At 49.9% G+C, this 18,867-nt stretch overlaps 1 protein-coding gene across 2 annotated transcripts in view; it reads left to right on the forward strand.

The window, feature by feature from the left end:
- Positions 1–7,409: 7,409 nt before the first annotated feature.
- Positions 7,410–18,867, forward strand: part of ARHGAP39 (Rho GTPase activating protein 39) — a 96,497-nt gene continuing 85,039 nt past the window's right edge. For both annotated transcript variants that reach the window (XM_045074047.1, XM_045074048.1), the window contains exon 1: positions 7,410–7,548. The gene's annotated coding sequence lies outside the window, so the exon portion shown is untranslated. The remainder of the gene's footprint in view (positions 7,549–18,867) is intronic.

Here is an 18,867-nt window from a genome sequence, read left to right on the forward strand (position 1 = left end):
AATTAGCCTACACACGAAGAGCCAAGAAAATACAACACATTTGCATGAGAAAAGAAAATCAACCAAGTTAGATCCTGACATGAACCAGCTGTTGGAATTAATAGATAAGAGTTTTAGAGCAATTGTAATTAACTTCAGTGAAGTAAAATAAATTATGAAAATCTGCAGGAACTGGGAATTCTCAGCAGAGAATTATAAGCAATTTTAGTGGACATTTTAGAACTCAAAAATACAATTTTTTTATTTTTTTAAGATTTTATCTATTTATTTGACAGAGATCACGAGTAGGCAGAGAGGCAGGCAGAGCGAGAGAGAGAGAGAGAGAAAAAGAGAGAGAGAAGAAGTAGGCTTCCTGCTGAGCAGGTTGCTCAATGTGGGGCTCGATCCCAGGACCCTGGGATCATGACCTGAGCTGAAGGCAGAGGCTTTAACCCACTGAGCCACCCAGGCGCCCCTCAAAAATACAATTTCTAAACTAAAAAATTAATTGATGAACTTAAGAGGTGAATAGACACGACAAAAGAGAGTTAAGTGAACTTGGATCCGGATTCACAGAAATTATCTCAATAAAGATTCTTAAACAGATAAAAAAAAAATTTTTTTTAAGATTTTATTTATTTCAAGAGAGAACATGAATGGGGGTGACAGAGAGGAGCAGACAGAGAGGGAGAAGCCGACCCCCCACTGAGCAGGGAGCCTGATGTGGGCAGGACCCTGGGATCATGACCTGATTGGAAGGCAGATGCTTAGCTGACTGAGCCACTCACATGCCTAAATAAAAAAGATTTAAAAAATGATAAACAGGGGCGCCTGGGTGGCTCAGTGGGTTGAAGCCTCTGCCTTCAGCTCAGGTCATGATTTCAGGGTCCTGGGATCCAGCCCCCTATGGGGCTCTCTGCTCAGCAGGGAGCCTGCTTCCTCCTCTCTCTCTCTCTGCCTGCCTCTCTGCCTACTTGTGATCTCTGTCTGTCAAATAAATAAATAAATCTTGAAAATATATAAAAATAAAAATAAAAAATAATAAACAGAACCTTGGGTACCTGTTAAATGAAATTGGATATATAATAATATGTATTTATATAGCTAGAATCCCAGAAGGAAACAAAAAAGAGTACAGAACATAAAGAAATTCAGAAGAAATAATGTCCAACATTTCCTGAATTTGATTAAAGACGAAAATTTGCAGAATCCAGATGCTAAACAACAAGCAAAATAAACACAAAGGCCCCTACTGAGGCGTGTCATCATCAAACTATTGAAAAACAAGCCTAAAGAGCAAATCTTGAAAGCAAGAGAATAACTTATTACATACACAGAAACACTGTTGTAATTAATAACAGTCCTTATTGAAAACCACAGAGGCCAAGAGAGAGGGAAACGTCTTTAAAGCGCTGCATGCAGGATGCCTGGGTGGCTCAGCTGCTTAAGCATCTGACTAGGTTTTCACTCAGGTCATGATCTCAGGGTTGTTGGATTAAGACCCCATGTCAGACTCACTGTACTGGGGGTGGATCCTTCTTAGGATTCTCTCCTTCTCCCTCTCTGAAATAAAGAAAGAAGGAAAAGAAAAGAAAAACTGCATGATAAACACTGTAAATACAGATTCTATGTCCAAAGAAAATATCACCCAGGAATGAAAGAAAAATAAATGTATTTGCATAAAAAATAAAAAAGAACTGTTGCAGCAAATGTGCACCACAAGAAATGCCAAAGAAAGTTCTTCTGAATGAAGGGAACTAACACCCAGGAGATACTCAGACTGTTGGAGAGGAATGAAGAGCACTGGACATGGAGATATTGGGGTAAATGAACAAAACTGCTTTGGGGGACCTTTTTCTTTTAATTTTTTGTAAATGATATAACTTTAAGCACAACATTTTCTTGTTGAGTTTAAATACATATATAGATGTAATCCATAGCACACCCATAACAAGGACGGGATGCAAGATTTCTGGATTTTATGAAATAGTACATGATGAACCATTAGTAGACTGTGAAACTTAAGTATGTAAATTGTAATCCCTAGGAAAAAAATCACTATTTAAAAAATGCAAAAAGCTGGGTGGCTCAGTCAGTTAAATGTCTGTCTTTGGCTCCGGTCATGATCCTCTAGTCCCAGGATCAAGCCCCACATCAGGGCCCCACTTGGTTGGGCGTCTGCTTCTCCCTCTGACCCTCCCCCATGTCATGCATTCTCTCTCTCTCTCTCTCTCTCTCATATAGAAATAAAATCTCATAAGAAATAATATCGTAAAGAATAAAAATAAAAATGAAAAAGATAAACAGCAAATAGACAAATTAAAATGGAATTCTAAAAATATTCAAATAACCCAAATAAAGGCAAGAAAGAGGCACAGGGGAACACAAAACAGAGATATTTGTAAAATAAGAAATAAGATATTATTCACAAACACCTTTATGGAATGTATCAATAATCACATTAAACATTAATAGGCAAAGCACCTCAATTAAGACAAGGATTGTCAAGATGGACTAAAAAAATTAAAAAATAAATTTAAAAAGGACCCATCTGCATGCTGTCTACAAGAGAGTCACTTAAATTATAGACACAGCAAGGCTAAATGACAGTAAGTGTAAAGAGGCTGGAGTTGCTGTGTTAGTATCAGATAGAATGTACTTCAGAACGAAGTGTATTATCAGAGGATAAAGAGGGACACTTGATAATGGTAATCATTAACGTGAATGAGCCAAAGAACACAGCTTCAAAATATATTAGCCAAATAGAAAAAAAAGGGGGAGAAAGAGATAATCTTACAACCATATTTGGGTATTTCAACATCTCTCTCTCAGATGAAAGAAAAACTAGACAAAATCTTGCTAGGACATAGAAGCTATGAACAATGCTATCAACACCTTCACTTAATTGATATTTACATAGCCTCATAAAAGCAGAATACTCATTCTTTTAAAGTTTACATGGTACATTTACCAGGATAGACCGAATTTTGGGTCCTAAAATGAGCAAATACATGTAAAAATAATGAAACCACACAGATTATGTTTCTGACCACAAAAGAAATTATAAATTAATAACAATAACAACTAGGAAAACATTGGCGGTTTGAAAATTAAATATGTATCCAAACAATCAGGAGGTCAAAGCAGAAATCACAAGAAACATTAGATAATATTTTGAACTAAAAGATTAGGAAAATACAACATATTAAAAATCTTTTGGATGTATCTAAGCTATGCTTAAAGAAAATGTATAACTTTAAATGCCTGTAAGAAGAAATATCTTAAATCAGTGATCTAAGCTTCTACCTTTGGAAACTGACAGCTTCATAAAATCAATTCTGAATGCACACAAATTTGGGACATACAACTCATAACAGCCTTTCTAAGTAAGTGACTGTAAGAAAAACTCCAACCAACCAAGAGATGATGGTGAACACTTTGGGAGGATTACCAAGGTGAACAGGTAATATACTTAACTGCAGATCTAAGGCACTAGCAAAGGTGAGGGTTGAGTTACAAAGTGTTCTTTGCTAGTCTTTGTAATAAGCACCCTCCTTTCGGTGTGTGTCTTCCCTCTGCATTCCTGCAGTATCTGCTACTCAAGAGGCATAGTTTCAGCTTTTTTCCCTCCTCTCTCTTCTTATGGAGGCAGCCAAGGGGCACTGGATTTTGTGCTCAGGGTTGAGGGGACCCAAGTCCAGCCCCTGGTCTGTCTCGGAATAACTGGATCACATTTTTAATTTTTTTAATTTTTAAAATTTTTGAATAATTGCCCCATTTACACTTGTACCAACAGTGCACAAGTTTTCCAATTCCTCACATTCTTGTCAACATTTGTTCTTGTCTTTCCTTCTTTCCTTCCTTCCCCTCCTTATTCTATAGCCATCCTCATGGGTGTGGGCATGTATCTCAGTGTGGTTTTGATTTGCAATCCCCTAGTGGTTAGTGACGTTGCTCATCTTTTCATGTGCTTATTGACCATTTGTAAATTTCTTTGTAGTAAAACCCTTGTAGTAATTTCTTTGTAGGAATGTAGTAATTCAAGTAATTCAAGTAATTCAATGTAGAGATCACTTCTATTGTGATACATAATTTACTGGAGAGATGGTGTGCTGATGTCGGATGATTAATGTCACAGGGTGTTTTCAGTGGGTTCCCAAAACACGAGCTCAGCACAATAGCACAGGAGGTGGCCCCTATTTATCAGAGAAGTACAGTGTGTACTGGTAAAGAATAGAATCGAATGAAGTCAGTTTGAAGATCTAATTGGCTTTATTAGGTGATCCATGAAACAAGCATGTAGCAAGGGGAATGGAGCTCCAAAGGGTTCCGAAAGGGAAAGGTTTTTGAAAGCAGAACAGGGAAGTCATGAACAGGAAAAAAGCATTATTTTAGGTTAGGTCACCTTCATTTGGGGACAAAAAGTTCTTAGTATGTGGATTATCTCATCTTCCTTTTGGGGATGGAAAGACCCATGTGACAGATCTCCTTATTGGTGCTAAGCAGAAAATTTCTGACTAAGGCTGTATTTCTGGGGTAGGATGACAATGGTATTAGGTTAGGTAGTAAGCCCCAGTTTGGGGACTGGACCTAAGGTGTCATTTTGAGCCTGTAGCTTTCTTTTTTTATCAGTACTGCAGTAAATCTTATGCAGTTATGATTTAATACTGCATCTTTGGATTGCTTACATTTCTCCTGACAACGAATGGCACATGTATGGTCTGTGAGTGTTTGTGTGCATAAGTTTTGACAAATTTTAACTTTTGGTAATAGATTTGTGTATATTTCATGGTAACAAATGATAAAATAGACAAGTACTTTTATATATTTTATACATTCCTGACATACCCAACATTTGAATTTTTTAAATACTTTTAGGCTACACAGTTTGTCTGCAAGTTTTTTCAAATTGTCACAAATCTCCGAAAAATTTTTTAATACACCTACTGAAAAAAAAAATTCACAGATTAGTCCCGCACAGTTCAAGCCCGTGTTGTTTAGGGGTCAAGTGTGAAACTGGATGGAGACTCCGTGAAGGTGGCAATGGGCGGCCAGCAGAGGAGGCTCACCACCCTGGCCGTGGCTCAGAGAACCGACAGAGAGGTTGCACCTCGCTGGAGATGTTACTTCCTACCCTCTTTCCTCTATATGAGAGCTTTGCTCTCCTTGGCTCTGCGGACTTGCCTATAGTTTTGTCTGAGCTTGCTTATCCTGAATTGCAACTCTCTGCTTTTACTAAGTAAACCCATTTTTCCTGGAAAATAACTGGCAGTTTTAAAGTTAACACACTTGTTAATTATTTGTAATTTGTTAAGATAATGTAATTTCCATTTTGCCTTGGTAATGACTTGCACTTCAATTGTTTCATCTGATGTTAAATTTCCATCTTGGTTTTATTTTGGATCATTTCTCCCTCTAACATATTTTTTGATACTTTTATCCTACCCATTATATAAATACTTTCCACCTAGGTTTGGCGGGAGGTGGGATGGAGAATGGAAACACACTGGTAGGTCTACGTCTTTTCCCAGGAAACCTTCCTTCATTCTCTCACTTCCTACCTTACCTTTACCTACAATGGTAAAGGGCAAAGAAGTATGGAGCCGGCTTTGGCCACCTTCTCAGAAGCCCTGAAAATAGGTGTTTGCACATTTTTAGTATATGTGGATGTATGCTATCTGCTGTCCTTAGCCAAAATATTGACATCCTATTGTGTTACGTGCAGATGACACACAAAGTCACATCCTCTGAGCCCCAAACTTGCACATCCCATCAGTAAAATCAGCTCAGACTCAGCATGTTGGATGATGCTGACAGGGCAACCAGAGGACAACAGGAACAAGTACACAGGAGTCAGGAACAGGGATGTGTTCCATGGAACTGGAGAATGAGAAGAGAAGGAAATAGAAGACACAGGCCAGCCTTTTGAGCAGCACAGTCACCAGGGAGTCTGAGGGGGATGCGGAGTCTTTTCTTTTTCTTTCTTTTTTTTTTTTTAGTAGTGAAAACTATCAGAGTGTATCTTGTGCTCATGGAAATAATTACATAGAGAAAGACAAACAGATTAGGAGAGGAGATGGCAAAGCAGAGCCTTTGAGAATTCACGAGGGAATGGGTTCCAGTGCCCCAGGGGAGAGACTGCCTTATGTAGGATCGGGGAAGTGACGGTCGCAGGTTACCAGGAGGGAAGGTGAAGGGCAGAGGGTGGACATGGGTGGCCCTTCAGATGCGGTGATAAGAGTGTTGGTCTCGTCTGGGTGGCTCAACTAGAGAGGCCTGAGAAATTCTGGTGGTCACTCAGAGAGGGAGAGAAAAATCACAAGATCACAAGGGAGAGCGAAGCACTCATTTTAAGCTTCAGGTGAAGCCAGCCGTCTGCCCGTTTCTGCAGTGGTCATCATGGGGCATGGCTGGGTTCAGCCGGGGTGGGTCTTCTCCGATGCCCACTGTGGACAGGGTCTAGCAACGAAGCGGCGTGACGGCTCATGCACGTGGGCGGGTGCGGGGTGCGAGGGCAGAACGAAGGGGGGCAGGAGCGGTGAGCTCGAGCCGCTGGAGGAGCTCCGGCTGGGCGCAGCGGGGAGCTGCAGGGCAGGAGCTCGGCCGCGCGCTTCCGCGACGGCGCTTCCAGCCCTGGCGGTTTTGGAGAGGAGCGCGCGGGTGCGGCCACGCACTGGGCGCCGCGGTCTCCGCGTGCTGCCGGACGCTTCGGGCGGCGTAGCTTCCAAGCACCAGTCCGACGCGCCTTCTCGAGCCGGACGCGGGTCCGCGAGGACGAGCTGCCGGAGAGCGGAGGCCGCGCGGTCGCCGGGAGCTCGGGGACGAAGCACGGGCCGTCTGACCGCTAAGCGAACGGGCGACAGACTGCGCCAGCGAGGACCCGTGCTCGCCGCGACTCCGAGTCCGCGAGGAGGGACGCCCGAGCCTCGCGGGGTCCGACGGTTTCGGGGCTTAGCTCCCCCCGGTCCGCACCGAGACGTCCGAGCGGCGGCCGCGCGGCCCGAGGGTTGAAGGAGACCCTGCCGGGCGGTCGGGCAGGAGGGCCCGGCCGGCTGCGGTCCGAGCGACGCGAGCGAGTGCGACCGCGTCCCGCGGGGAGTGGACGCCCGGCCGCGCCCGCCCCGCCGGCCCCGCCCCGTCGACCCCGCCCTCGGGGCCCTCGGAGGTCGCGCGCTGGCCACGCCCGCCTGTGGGGCGGAGCCCCCAGGACCGCACTCCCGCCTCCCGGCAGGCCCCGCGCGCCCTCGGCCGGATTCCGGCTCCCGGCATGCCGCACGCCGGCGCACGCGCACGGGGTTCGTGGCGGCGCCCCCTGGCGGCGGGAGCGGGGAGGCGCGGGGGCGGGGCCGGAGGCGGGGGGTTGCGCTGGTGACGGGAGGACGCGCGGCTGCGGCGCACTGGCCCGGCGGCGGCGGCGGCGCAGGACGCGGACCGGGCGGGCTGCGGCTGCGGCTGCGGCTGCGGCGACGGCGCTGACGGCGGCGGCGGCGGGAGAGCCGCGACAGCTCGGGCGCGGCGCCCGGGCCGACATGAGCGGCTGTGGCGGCGCGGCCCCCGAGCAGCCGGCCGGTGAGAGCGCGGGCGGTGGGCGGCGCGGGCCGGGAAGATGGCGGAGAGGCCGGCTCTGCGGCCCCCGCCCGGCCTCGAGGAGGTCCCGGACCCCGCCGTGCGAAGATCCGGGCCCGCGGGGCGCGAGGGGGCGGGCGGGGCCGCCGCGGGGGCGGGTGCGGAGGGCGCGTGGGTGTGCCGGGCGGGACTGGGCGGGGCGCGGGGCGCGGGGGGCCAAGGCCGCGCGGGGGCCGGGCGGGGGGTGGGCGTGAGGGCGAGGGTGCCCGGCCGCGGGGGGTGGGCGTGAGGGCGAGGGTGCCCGGCCCGAGGGTGCCCGGCCGCGGGGGGGGCGTGAGTGGAGTGCCGGGGCCCGGGCGTGGGGCGTCGGCGCGCTTCGCGGGGCTCGGGCGGGGCGGGTTGCGGGGGCGCTTTGTCCGGGCGCGGGAGTCGGGACGCGCGGCTCTGGGTGCGGGCCGTGGCCGCGGGGCCTCGCCGACCGGCCTCTGCGGCGCGGCGGGTCGGGGCGCTCCCGGGCGCAGCCCTCCGGGGCCTGGAAGTCCCTCTGTGGCTTCCCGGGGGCGGGGGCGGCGGGGCCGCGCGGGAGGCCGGCCGTGCCTCGTGGGGTCAGGGCGTCTTCTATCGTCCCCGCGCGCCGCGCGGCTGGGGGTGTGTTCCGCGCTGCTCCCCCGGCAGCGGCTGTGGGCGCTGCGCAACCTTCGGCGAACACGCGGCGCCCTCCCCCCGCCTCCGTTCGGTGTCGTGGGGTTTAGCCAAACCTCCGGTGACCTCTGCAGACACCGACAGTTGCGAGGCTTCGTGGGCCTCCGCCGGTGTAGACAATAGGAGATTTGTCTTTGAAGCCGGCGAGAGGAATTAAACCCTGTGGGTCCAGGGCGCCTCTGCAAACAGCAGGTGGTTCCCGGTCAGCGGCTCCGGTTTCACAATGAGCCAGGTGTGCTGCTGCCCGCTGGGGGAGGGCTCGGAGATTCGATCGGGGTGCGGGGTGCGGCCGGGAAGCAGGAGGCTCGTTTCCTAAGCGTCCTGGGCGCAGACTTGATGACCCTCAGGCTTGCTCGCTGACTGAGCAGAGGTCAGCCGGCCTCTGGCTGCACTTTGTGTCTGGCCAAGGAGCTGGCCAGCAGAGCGCAGAAGCGGGCGCGTTCTGGAGCCAGACTGCCTGCCTTCCAGTCCTGCCTCCTGTGCTTGCGGCTCCGTGCTCTGTGCCTTTGGTCTCGGGTCGGTGAAACGCGGCCACCGGTGTCCTGGCCTCCTGGGGGGTGGTCGTGGGGGTGGTGGGCGTCCTGGCCTCCTGGGGGGTGGTCGTGAGGACTCAGCGAGCGAACACTCAAGCGGTTGGTGCCAGGTGCGATGTGAGTGTTGGGGACTGCCAGTGCTGGGAGCTGGTTTCCAGGGCCCCGCTGCTTGGCTGCTGGCTCTGCCCTTGTCTACTAGCGTCACCTAGATCTTGGTTTTGCATTAACTTGAAGTCTGGGACGATTTTCTTACCCGAGCAAGTTGGGAAAAGCTAAGTCTCTTACAAAGGTAAATGAGGAACGGATCTTACTGCTTAGATGCATTCTACATCTGATATTATGGATTTGTAATTTGTAGGTTGCTATATAAAATCTGTTTAAAAGAAGAAAGCTGCTAGCGAGGCACTCTAGATCCTGTAGGACTTGTCCTGGGGGGCGGGGGGCGGGTAGTGTTGTTGCAGACAGCGATGGGAGTTAGAGCAGGTCTTGGGTGATTCTCCGAATTAGACCACTGAAGCAGTTGTTGTTATACTTCGCTTAAAAGTGTTATCCTTGGACTAGGAAGGATGACTTATTAACAAACTCAGATGACAGTGAAGACATAAGCAACAGAGTGAGAACTTGGAATTACCTGTTCCAGAACAAAATAAGATCTAACTTGCTTCAGAGCAAAGCAGGAAGAATCTTCATTTCCCAAGGAGATGATTCTCTTTCTCAGATCTAGGGAGAGGGCGCCCGGGTGGCTCAGATGGTGAAGCATCTGCCTTCAGCTCAGGTCATGATCCTGGAGTCCTGAGGTCGAACCCTGCGTTGGGCTCCCTGCTCAGTGGGAGCCTGCTTCTCCCTCCCTGCTTGTGCTCTCTCCTGCTAAGTCACTGCTTCTCTCTCAAATAAATAAAATCTCTTTTAAAAAATCGGACCTAGGGAGAATATCTTAGACTTACCCTACATTACTACATCTCATCTCCTTTAAATCTGTGACACTAAGACTTGGGGAGGAATCCTTCCCCTTTAAAATAGAGTCTTTGGGCATTTGTGGGGTTTAAGGTGAGAAGGTTTAATGTTCAGAACAGATGGTGATGAAACAGCTTTGTGAGCAAAATGTAAAATATCTAAGGATAGATTTAAAAATGTCCGTCCGGCCTTTTCTGCTGCTTGCATGCTGGGGTGGACTGTTCCCCTCCAAGGAAAAAAAAGAGCCTGCTTCATGCCCTGTCTGGGTGGTCTCCCTCAGGACAGTGGTGCCAGCCAGACTTCTCCCCTCAGCCTCGAACTTTGCAGCCAGCCTCTGGATGCAGAAGCCTTGTGGGCTTCTAGACCCTGCCTCTTCTACTTCTGACCTCAGCCCTTTGGTGCTTTGGGACCGTCATTGGGTTGTTGGCTGCCTGGAAGAGCTTGGTGTCCTGGGTCCTCCCCCAGCTGCAGGTCCTCGCAATAGGTCCTCCTGGTCCCTCTTGAGTAGTTCCCAAATTTCTCCTCCCTTACATTTATTGTCTGGGGCCTGTGCCGTTTTGCGTTATGGCTGTGCCTGCTCGGGGGCTCCCTCCTGTCTTCCACATAGCTGCTCAGGTGGGGTAGTGCGGAGCAGTGGTGCTCGCCCAGAGGTGACCGGTCTGGAGAAGTTTTTGGTTGTTCTGACTTGGGTGCTATTGGCACTGAATGTGTGGAGACTAGGAGTGCTGCTGGGCATCCCACTGTGGCGGGACGGTCCTGTAGCCAGGAGGCCAGGCTGAAGGGCCCAGAGTGTGTCCAGCTGGTTGCTCATGTGCCCTGCGGTCCTCCCTGGCCTCACATGCTCCTTGGACCGCTCTTTCCTGTGCGCCGACTCGCGCTCTGCTCTGCACTGACACCAGCCAGTGCTCCGGAGGCCGAGCCCCGCTCCACATCCCCCCTCCCCGCAAAACAAGCAAGGCTCGAGTGGCCCCTTCATCTCCTCAGACCCTCAATGGCGCTTGTCCCAGGAGGAGCCTGTCCTGACCCCTCCCTTCACGCAGCAACTTCTGTGCCTCCTCGTGTTCTGAGCCGTGCCTCTGGCCACTGGACACGTGAGCTGTCTCCCGTCTGCACTGGGAGGTCTTTGAAGGCAAAGGAGACCTTTGTGTCCTCAGTGTCTCTTTGCAACATTTTCTTAGGACGTTGACCTCAGTAGGAACGGTGGATTTGGGTAGGTCTCACCCCAGAGGAGGGTTAGCACTGCAGCGGGAGCAGCTCCTTTCTTTCCTCCATTTGGGCTGCTTACAACTATCCGGGGCCTCTCGTCTCTTGCTTTCTTAAGTATAATTGTTTTTAAAAAATTCTCATAGATTCTCTCTATTTTTGCTTCCTAAAAGGTTAAAAAATTTTCTTTTGGAATCCATAACATATTCACATTCACAGTTGGAAAATAGTGCACAGTGTAGCTTCTGTTCTGTTTTTACCCACAGGAGCCCGGTCCCCTGGAGGCAACTGCTGTATCTCCTTCTGGAGACATCAGTACTTACAAAAGCAAATTCTTCTCTTTCTGCCCTTTTCAAAAAGCTCCTGAACCTTGCCTTTTTAAACTAAATGTGTATGGAAGTCATCCCATATTGGTAAATTTCCCAGTTCACTCTTTTTCATGGCTGCATTTGTGTTTGGCGCTACAGAGGTGCTGTGACATGTCTCAGTCGTCCCGTGCTGCTGGATACCGTGTGTTGTGCAGTTTGTTTTGTACAGAGTTGGGTAATGTGAGAATATGCCTGTGGGGTCTGTCCCAGAAGTAGCACTTCTTCTGTTAATCACTAGTCGCTCCATTAGGTCAGGTTTTGCTCTTGCTTTTCCACGTCTTTAGCTCTGCACTTCCTTTGGTCATTTATTTCTCCCAACTACCTATATCTTGAATAATATGGTATGATCAGATTAAATGAGTTTCTCCACTGGAAATTGGCCCATTTTCGTGTGTTCTCATGGGCAGGAGTGACTAGGAGGGCACCTTCACTCAAGCACCTGTGCACCGATGCTCAGAGCGGCCACTGTCCATGGTAGCAGAAAATTGGAAATGACCCACAGGTCCATCAGCACATGAATAGATAAAGTGTGGTCTTTCCATGGCATGGAATGTTATTCGGCAATAAAAAGGAGAGAAATACTGGTCTGTGCGACAACAGGGATGGATCTCGAAACGCTGTGGTCAGTGAAGGAAGCCAGACACAGAGACCCACGAGCGTGTGATTTCATTGGTGTGAAATGCGCGGAACAGGCACGTCCATGGGTCAAAAGTAGGTTAGTGGTTTCCAGAGCCTGGGGTTACAGATAAGAGATAAGGGGTTATTTGGGGGTAAGGGAAGTACCCTGTAGTTGCCCATGGAGAAGGCTGTGCGTGTCTGTGACTATGTTAGTATCAGTAGATCGTACAGTTTGAGTGGGTGAGTTGTATGGTATGTGATTGTGTCAGTAAAGCTGTTACACACAAGCGTGACTAGGTTTTCAGAGCATTCCAGGGTGGCGCCCGCAGGGAGTCTTGGTGTTGACCCAGTCCTGGGGTTGTGGGGGGAAGTCCAGTGGGCAGCACAGGGAGTGAGTAATAAATCCATGCTGGGTTTCTGAGCTGCCTGGTGTAGCTGGTGCAGCCCTGGCTCAGCTGCGGGGTTGAGCTTTGACTCAATCCCTGGCCTGTGCACCTGATCACAGATAAATTGCTTAACAGCTAAGCCTGGGCTTTTGTGTGTGGATTAGATGATGTCTGTCCTGCCGCAGCATGACTGAGTCCTGGAGGGTTCTGTAAATTACCAAGTGTTACACGTGCATAAGGTTTTTTTTTTTTTTTAAAGATTTTATTTATTTATTTGACAGAGAGAGAGATCACAAATAGGCAGAGAGACAGACAGAGAGATGAGGAGAAGCAGGCTCCCTGCTGAGCAGAGAGCCCTATGTGGGACTTGATCCCAGGCCCCTGGGATCATGACCTGAGCTGAAGGCAGCGGCTTAACCCACTGAGCCACCCAGGCGCCCCAGGTTTTTTTTTTTTTAAAAACAACTTTTTTTTTTTTTTTTAAGATTTTATTTATTTATTTGACAGAGAGAGATCACCAAGTAGGCAGACAGGCAGGCAGAGAGAGAGGAAGGGAAACAGGCTCCCCGCCGAGTAGAGAACCCGATGTGGGACTTGATCCCAGGACCCTGGGATCATGATCTGAGCCGAAGGCAGAGGCTTTAACCCACTGAGCCACCCAGGCACCCCCATAAGGTTTTTAAAAATTCGTTTTAAGGGGTACCGGGGTGGCTCAGTGGGTTAAAGCCTTTGCCTTCGGCTCAGGTCATGATCCCAGGGTCCTGAGATTGAGCCCCACATCAGGCTCTCTACTCGGTGGGAGCCTGCTTCCCCCTCTCTCTCTTCCTGCCTTTCTGCCTACTTGTGAACTTTCTCTGTCAAATAAATAAATAAATATTTTTTAAAAAAGATTTTATTTGGGGCGCCTGGGTGGCTCAGTGGGTTAAGCCGCTGCCTTCGGCTCAGGTCATGATCTCAGGGTCCTGGGATCGAGTCCTGCATCGGGCTCTCTGCTCAGCAGGGAGCCTGCTTCCTCCTCTCTCTCTGCCTGCCTCTCTGCCTACTTGTGATCTCCCTCTGTCAAATAAATAAATAAAATATAAAAAAAAAATAAAAAAATAAAAAGATTTTATTTATTTATTTGAGAGAGAGACAGGGAGAGAGAGCATGAGCGAGGAGAAGGTCAGAGGGAGAAGCAGACTTCCCATGGAGCCGGGAGCCCGATGCGGGACTCGATCCCGGGACTCCAGGATCATGACCTGAGCCGAAGGCAGTCATCCAACCAGATGAGCCACCCAGGCGCCCAAATAAATAAATAAATAAATATTTAAAAACTTTTTTTCAGTTTAACACCAAGAGGCTGACGAGTCAGCAGAGCCCATTTTCTGTCCTCATGTACACGGGCTGAAGACAGGCCAGACCCCAAGTGTCCTGGCTGTGGTGTGAACCAGTCACCCCAGCTTGAAGCCCTCACTGGCAACCAGGCCTGAAAGCCCTCATCTGACTTCTGGTGTTCCAGGTGACCTTCCTTCTTGACTGTGTGCCTTTGTCTATCTTGCTTTCTCTCTTGGTCTCCCCCCCCCACACATTGACATAAAAGTCTTACAGTGTATTAAAAATTGGTCTAGTTTATTATTATTGTTGTTAATCTCTTACTATGCCTAATTTATGAAGTACACTTTATCATAGGTATGTTTGTATAGGAAAAAGTGTGATGTGTTATCTGGGGGTCTGGAGCAACTCTCCGTGGATAAGGGGGGCTGCCTATAATCCTGCCGTGGTAGAGTGAACACCACACATTACCCCAGGCCCTTTGCACGCACCCACAGCTCCTGTCCCCACAGCAGTCCGCCGAGGCCCTCCTTGCCACCCCCGTTTTACACATGACAAAACTGGCTCTACCCCTTCGGTCCGCAGACTGGGCACGGGTATCTCTCTTGGTCTTTTCTTGGGGATTTGAGAGGCCCCAGCATAGTTGGAACAGCTGGTGCTGCCTTCGTGGTTGAGCTTTGCAGTAATACTGTCCCCAAGATGCTGCTGGTGGTTTTCGATTATAGTCCTTCAACCATTCCCCGGGATTGGTTTGGTGGCCGGCACTTTCTTCCTTGCACTTAGGGTTGTGACGAAGCATATACAATATAAATTTCCCCAATCCCCTGTTCTCATGTTCTTTGTGCATCAGATCATGTACGTCCCTAACAGAGTTGAAGCAGCTTCTGGACTCTGTTGATGTTCTGTTTAATTGTGGTGTTGGCTGCTGTATTAGTATTCTCAATTCAGCTTTGCTATTAGGATTCCAATTTGTTCCAGCTCTGAGAAACCCAAGAAGTAGCCTCTTTTCCTAAAAGCTGGAAGGGAGTGACACTGTGGCTTTCAGAGACCTTTATTCCCAGGGATTTTTGGAAATCACAGGTGGCTCTCTAGGAACAGTGTGGACCTTCCTGCCCGTGGCCGCTGGGGTCCAGGATGGCCATTGCTCACAGGCAGAGCCTTTCTCCGTTCGTTTGGCGAGACCTGCCCTCTGGTTTTGTGTCTCCCAGGCCCGCCCTCCTTTATTCTGCTCCTGGCCTCTCCTGTCACCTGCTGTGTGCCGGCCATGGGTGCCCCGCGCTGGATCCAGACCAGACTGCTGGTGGGGGACACACATGGGCGTGATACTCTTATGTGGTTTTGTGGGGCAAGTGTGGGGGCTTGGGGGGACCCCTGCAGTGGCTACTAGCCTAGCCTGGTGTGAACAGAGTTTAGGTAGGCTTTCTGGAAGAAAGGGTATCTCCTCTAGAAAGGAGGGGAATCTGTGGCCAGGTGTTGAAGGGTGCTAACCAGGCACAGGAACGGTGACCCTCACGGGGAAGGGGCAGCACGCAGCAGGAAACAGCAGGTTCCTGGAGAACTTCTGGCTGTGCTCTGGGGCTGGCGCCTTCAGTGCGACAGGGCTGGGCAGAGCAGCAGTTCAGCAAGCGGGGATGTGTACTGCAAAGCCGAGAGCTTGGAGTACCTCCCGAAGGGGCGCCCTCCTCCTCTAGGGTCCTGCCTGCCAGTCAGGAAGCAGGTAAGTCCGGCAAGGAGTTTCGCAAGAGCCTTTTTAGTCTGCCTTTACCCATTTCTCCTTTCCAGAACACACCAGCACTTCCCATCTTTGAACCACCCTAACCAATTTTATGTGATAAAGTCATCTGTGGGAGTTGGACTGCGTGCCTGTTGGTGGCACTGCACAGCTGGCAGAGAAATGCCTTGGGGCAGGGGCTCTGTCCGTGCCCCTCTGAGCCAGGTGTGGTGGCCCTCACGGGGGACAAGATGTATGACATGGGCCCCATTTCATATTGACTACGAAGTCCCTAAAGAATGCCAACATTAAGGGACAAAGCAGGGGCACCTGGCTGGCTCTGTCGGTGGAGCGTGTGACTCTTGATAGCGGCATTGTGAGTTCAAGCCCCACACTGGATGTAGAGATTACTTAAAAATAGGATCTTAAAAAAGCAAACTTACAAACTGGACTCGGCATGCACTCAGCATATGGAGGACCCTGGTGGGTATTTGGAGAAGCTCGGCGGCCCAGTGCCTCACCACACTCTCCACTTCTGAGTACGAGATGGGTGGGTGGGCGCCGTCTCCGGTATGGAAGGAGGGAGCACTGCTGGCCGCGTTGTTGGAATTGGGTGGCGTGCTCAGGCCTTGCCCTTCGTCCGTTCCACTAGGGCTGGTAATGCAGGGGTGAGGCCCTGCCTCCTGTAGCTCAGAGCATCATTTGACAACTGTGGTGCATCCCCTGAAAGATGGTGGGCGGCGTGCTGAGGGCGGACCTTGGACATCCTGTTCAGACGGTGGGTCAGGGAGAACACCTCCGGGTGAGAGTGAGTTGAGGCCACAGTGTGCATGGAGAGTGGGGAGAGGGATCAGCTCCTGTGGCACCTGGGGGCAGCAGCGCCCATGGAGTGGGAGCTGGGAGTAGGGTAGGAGATGGAGCAAGGCAGGCAGCTAGCCGGGCCCCACCAACTACAGGAAATGTCACAAGACTGAGCTGAACAGCTTGTCTCTTTGAAGCGTCACCCTGGCTGTCATATCGGGAGTGAATTGGGCGGGGACAGAAGTGCAGAAGCAGGTGTAGGTGAGTGAACAGGGGGTGGAGGCTGAGAGGTCAGCCCAGGGGTCTGGTTGATGGGCCTTGGCGGGTTAGATGTGGAGGCTCATGGGTAGTCCTGGGCGACTGGTCTCCGCGGCGGCTGCTTTGCTGCTGGGCAGCCGTTGTGGCACGTGCCGGAGGACCGCCTGCTTTGGGTTTGTGGTCGGGTTTGTGGTCGTCGTCGGTTACAGACATTGGCATTATTTCCACTTTTTGGCTTGTGGGGGTGATGCTGCTGTTTGTGCTTGTTTGTGAACATGTTTGTACGTCTTTGAGAACCAGTGTTTGGACATATGTTTTCATTTCTTTGGGGTGCTCCCCTGGGGGTGAAATTGCTGCATCTTACTGTAGCTCCAGGGTTATTTTTGGAGGGACAGAGTGAATGCACTAGTGCACTAGATGCATATGCCTGCCACCAGCGCATAAAGGTTCCAGGTTTTCCATAGCCTCTCTCATACTTGTTATTGTGGGTCTTTTTTAAAATTTTAATTTTTATTTGTTTGACATGGGGAGGGAATGATAGCAAGTGTACAAGCAGGGGGAGTGGCAGGCAGAGGGAGAAGCAGGCTCCCTGCTGAGCAGGGAGCCCGATGCAGGACTCAATTCCAGGACCCTGGGATTGTGACCTGAGCTGAAACCATGCTAAACTGACTGAGCCACCCAGGTGCCCCTAATTTTTTTTTTTTTTTTTTTTTTTTGAGAAAGCGTATGTGCCTGTGATTGGGGGAGGGCAGTGGGGAGGGGGAAGTGAGAGGAGAGAGACTTTTAAGCAGACTCCACCCTGCCCAGCACGGAGCCTGACACGGGGCTCGGTGCTCACAACTTTGCCATCATGACCTGAACAGAAATCGAGAGTAAGACCCTTAACCACTTAATCGTCTGAGCCACCCAGCCACCCTTGTGTGTCTTTTTTTTTTTTTAAGAAACTCTTTTTTTTTTTTTAAGATTTTATTTATTTATCAGAGGGGTGGGGGAGAGCGAGCACAGGCAGACTAAGTGGCAGGCAGAGGGAGAAGCAGGCTCCCTGCCGAGTAAGGAGCCCGATGTGGGACTCGATCCCAGGACGCTGGGATCATGACCTGAGCCGAAGGCAGCTGCTTAACCAACTGAGCCACCCAGGCGTCCCTCTTTTTTTTTTTTTTTTTTTAATAGCTAACCAGTCGGTGTGAAGTAGTATCTCATTGTGGTTTTCATTTCTATTTCGTTGATGGCTAATGATGTTGAGCATCTTTTCATGTGCTTGTCGGCAGTTTATATGTCAGCTTTGGGGAAAGGTCTATTCAGATCCTTTGCTCACGTTTTAAAAAAGATTTTATTTATTTGAGAGAGAGTGCATAAGCATGCACACATGATGAGCAGGGAGGGGGGCAGAGGGCCAAGCAGACTCCCCACGGAGTGTGGGGACTCCCCACGGAGTGTGGAGTCTGCCAGCAGGCTCAGTCATAACCTCAGATCATAACCGGAGCCAAAGTGAGATGCTTAATCAATCAACTGAGCCATCCAAGCGCCCCCCACCTTGCTCACTTTTTAATTAGGTTATCTTTTTTTTTTTAAGATTTTATTTATTTATTTGATAGACAAAGATCATGAGTAGGCAGAGAGGCAGGCGGGGGTCGGGGGGGAAGCGGGCTCCATCCCAGGACCCTGAGATCATGACCTGAGCTGAAGGCAGAGGCTTAACCCACTGAGCCACCCAGGCGCCCTGCACTTCCTTTTCAAGATTTTTTTTTTTTCTTTTTTTTCAGTGCGCCTGGGTGGCTCAGTGGGTTAAGCGGCTGCCTTCGGCTCAGGTCATGATCCCAGGGTCCTGGGATCGAGTCCCGCATCGGGCTCTCTGCTCAGTGGGGAGCCAGCTTCCTCCTCTCTCTCTGCCTGCCTCTCTGCCTACTTGTGATCTCTGCCTGTCAAATAAATAAATAAAATCTTTAGAAAAAGAAGAAGAAGAAGAAGATTCCATGAACATGGGATATCTTACCCTTAGGTCTTTGATTTCTTTAACAATATTGTGTAGTTTTCAGTGTATAGGTCTTGCATTTCTTGTGGTAAATTTATTACTAAACACTTTATTCTTTTCAATGTTACTGTAAATGGAATTACCTTAATTGTATTTTCAGGTTTCTTGTTCTAATGAGTCTTTGAAAAATTTTTTTTCTCTATTTGAACAAATGTTCAAAACTGAAAAGGTATTGGGGTGCCTGGGTGGCTCAGTGGGTTAAGCCTCTGCCTTCGGCTTAGATCATGATCTCGGGGTCCTGGGATTGAGTCCCGCATTGGGCTCTAGGCACAGTAGGGAGCCTGCTTCCCCCTTCTCTCTCTCCCTGACTCTTTGCCTACTTAAGATCTCTGTCTGTCGAATAAAGAAAAATCTTGAAACAAACTGCAAACTGAAGAGGTGTTGAAGAGTACAGAGTGAAAAGTCCCTCCCACTCGCACCCCTCAGTGTCCGGGGTCCCTTCCTG

This window comes from Mustela putorius, unplaced genomic scaffold (assembly GCF_011764305.1).
Source record: "Mustela putorius furo isolate JIRA1106 unplaced genomic scaffold, ASM1176430v1.1 tig00537303_pilon_pilon_pilon, whole genome shotgun sequence".
Taxonomy (NCBI): domain Eukaryota; kingdom Metazoa; phylum Chordata; class Mammalia; order Carnivora; family Mustelidae; genus Mustela; species Mustela putorius.